The following is a 4,089-nucleotide window of genomic DNA, read 5'->3' as shown; positions in this document are numbered from 1 at the left end:
ACAAGTGCTGTACCTAAAAGCGAATTAAATGCAGCCCAGAAATAATCAGAACTTATACCATAAGAAAAAAATATATAAACATACAACACCAGGTGCTATTTTAAATATAAAATAAAAGTTGTTGAGGTAATAGTTTAAAAACTGTAACTTTGTAATTTACATGAACCCCAAAAGCACGTACCCTGGCACAATATCTACCTAATAAAACAAACCCCAAATCTAAATTCCACCCCTACCCAGAGTTTTGCCTTCCCAAATATCCCCCATAGACTACAGCAGAAAAAGATTCCTAACTGAGATTGCCAGAAAAAAGTGACAGTTACTCCCAAATCCTCATTTTTTATGTTTTTGACCTGAAATTTGGCAAGCAGCACCCAGTGACAGTTTTACCCAGCTATACCAAATTTCAGATCCATACCTCCTATAGCTTTTGAGGTGTAGCCCCTAAAACACCTTGCCCCCCTTTCAGAATTCTCTATGGAGAAATCAGTATTTTAAGATGTGCCTTAATATAATGGCATGACTGTGCCCTTATTATATATACAGTATATATATATATATATATATATATAATCCAGTGGAAGAAAGGGCACTCAGAGATGACAAGAGGTACAAAAATCCATGTATAAATGTTCAAACATTTTCAGGGACACAGCCCCGTCATCAGGAACATACACATACAGCAAATGAAACCCACTTACCATCACCAATATATACCCCACACGGGTGCCATCCACAGCGCTTCCCCACAGCTCACGCTGCGTGTAGCCACCTCCCACTGGCCTCAGTCACTGACGCACTTCCGTGTCACGCTCCCAAGGTAGCCATAGGAACCACCTGCGTGCGTTCCATCAGCTAACTGCATGCGTGCCACGCGTGCAACCACAGTGACCTAACGTCGCGGGGTCACCACACCACCAGCGGCTGATGGATGCAGCTGTGTCTGGTTATTCCCAAAACTAGCCAAAACGATAAAAATAATATATATAATGTGAAAAAAAACAAAACAAAAAGCACATATACAAAACATATAATCAATAACAATGGACAGAACCATACAGATTTGAAAAGTATTGTCATGTGAAATCAATAATTGTGCATATTTCTACGGCAATCAAATTCCATAATTATTACATAGGCTCAAAAAACTGATGAATGCACTAAATATCGCAGACTTATAAAAATACCCAAACAACCCCTGTTTACATCAAACAATTCCAAATGATTTTATTGTTCAACCCACCCAGTTTGGTGGTACCCAAACGCATGATCCACCTGGATTCTTTAAACAATAATGACCTAGCTCGATCGCCACCTCGCAGCGAAACAGGTACATGGTCAATCATATAGTACCTAAGTGAATCCAGTGCATGCCCAGCTTTGGCAAAATGCCGAGCTACAGGCTGATCAATATCCTTGCCATTCAACCACATGCGAATGGCAGAGCGGTGTGCTGCCATCCGCTCCCTAAATTTTCTTGTAGTCTGTCCTACATAATGCAGCCCACATGGGCCTACAATTATATATACGACATAAGTAGTTGTGCAGCCAAAGGGCCCTAGTGGCTCTCCTAATAATGGGGCTAGCAGTCGTAAATTCACTGGCCCTTTGGCCTATTGTCAGTACTGACAAAGAACTTCCTATGTTTAATAAAAAGAGACCTTTGGCTGCCTTTCAGAGGGGACTCAGTCTGAGAGATAGACTGGTTCATTCTGATATCTCTGATTTTTCTAAAGTTAGTCCTCCTAATGTGTATTTTAAGAGCCCTGGGTGCTACAAATGTAGTGGGTGTACCACCTGCAAAATGATGTTGAGCTGTAAAACATTTAAACATCCGCATAAAGATGTCATCAGATTTGTTCTGACCTGCACAACTACTTATGTCGTATATATAATTGTATGCCCATGTGGGCTGCATTATGTAGGACAGACTACAAGAAAATTTAGGGAGCGGATGGCAGCACACCGCTCTGCCATTCGCATGCGGTTGAATGGCAAGGATATTGATCAGCCGGTAGCTCGGCATTTTGCCAAAGCTGGGCATGCACTGGATTCACATAGGTACTATATGATTGACCATGTACCTGTTTCGCTGCGAGGTGGCGATCGAGCTAGGTCATTATTGTTTAAAGAATCCAGGTGGATCATGCGTTTGGGTACCACCAAACCGGGTGGGTTGAACGATAAAATCAATTGGAATTGTTTGATGTAAACAGGGGTTGTTTGGGTATTTTTATAAGTCTGCGATATTTAGTGCATTCATCGGTTTTTTGAGCGTATGTAATAATTATGGAATTTGATTGCCGTAGAAATATGCACAATTATTGATTTCACATGACAATACTTTTCAAATCTGTATGGTTCTGTCCATTGTTATTGATTATATGTTTTGTATATGTGCTTTTTGTTTTGTTTTTTTTCACATTATATATATTATTTTTATCATTTTGTCTAGTTTTGGGGATTACCAGACACAGCTGCATCCATCAGCCGCTGGTGGTGTGGTGACCCCGCGACGTTAGGTCACTGTGGTTGCACGCGTGGCACGCATGCAGTTAGCTGATGGAACGCATGCAGGTGGTTCCTATGGCTACCTTGGGAGCGTGACCCGGAAGTGCGTCAGTGACTGAGGCCGGTGGGAGGTGGCTACACGCAGCGTGAGCTGTGGGGAAGCGCTGTGGACGGCACCCGTGTGGGGTATATATTGGTGATGGTAAGTGGGTTTCATTTGCTGTATGTGTATGTTCCTGATGACGGGGTTGTGTCTCTGAAAACGTTTGAACGTTTATACACGGATTTTTGTACCTCTTGTCATCTCTGAGTGCCCTTTCTTCCACTGGATTGCATTTTTTATTAGGAGCACCGGAGCAAGTTGTTTACATTGAGTGCCGGCAGACAGTGTTACACATATATATATATATATATATATATATATATATATATATATATATATACACACTATATATTTTTTATTGAAACACTGGAAAAAAATCAAGGATGCAGCAAGACTACAGAAATAAATGTATGTATTGTTTCCATATCGATTGCTTATTAAATGCTTTTTGCACAATTTTTTGTCACATTTTGTATCATTAGAAATTACAGTATTTGACTTTGGGCTGTTCATATGCTACATTTTGTATCTGGAACATTCACTTTGTCTTTTGCAAATTGTGACAAATGCAATTTTGATAAAAGTGTAACTTTTTTATGGATGGAATTTTTCTTATGATTTATTGTCAATGTGTTTATTAATTAATTCATAAAGAAACACCATACTGTACTTTAAATAACATTTTCACTCCTCAGTCACATGTGCATGTAATATTAAGCTGTTTTATTAATCATTGTCAGATAGGTAAAATTATAAATGACAGATTGTCAAAATATATTCACATAAATTCTAGAAAAACATAATGGGGTAATTTAGACGTTTGCGACTAGACAGTAGTTAGAGTCATGGTTACAATGACACATGATGGGGAAAACAAATTAGAAAATATATGGTTTTAAAGTAAAAAAAAATCAGTTAGATTTCATGGGGATAATGTGACAATAAAAGTGTGACTTCATTATTTTGGGTCTGATGGAGAGTTAAATGCAAGTTAGACTTAATTGCATGCACATTGGGAACAAACATGATTTGATATGTCTATGTATTCCCATACGCAAATAACTATGTTGTCAAACTTACCCAATCCATATGCTTGGTTTCATAGTCATCATCACTATCAGTGTGCACTTAAACAGAAATACTGTCAGAAAACAGGCATATTTCCTTCAGTGTACAGTACAACTATGCATAGCACACAGTTCCATTACCATGTTCTCCGTAAGCTCTAACTACAAGTGAATGTCAAGTTACCAACAAGTTATGCTCCCTCACCCATAAATCTGATGCAACTGAGATGCCTACAACTCTATACCACCCATAGTTACGTATGCTCAGCTCTGCAGCAGATTTGGTGAGAAAATGCACAAAAAGTGACTTGAATTTCCTGCACCTGACCCACTGTTTTCAGGCCTATCTAATTGAATTTTAACTGAATAATTAATAACTAGGTATATTTTGTGGGATAAAATATTATA

This window comes from Taudactylus pleione, unplaced genomic scaffold (assembly GCF_031769625.1).
Source record: "Taudactylus pleione unplaced genomic scaffold, aTauple2 ptg000319l, whole genome shotgun sequence".
Lineage (NCBI taxonomy): Eukaryota > Metazoa > Chordata > Amphibia > Anura > Myobatrachidae > Taudactylus > Taudactylus pleione.
This window is presented reverse-complemented; position numbering follows the sequence as displayed.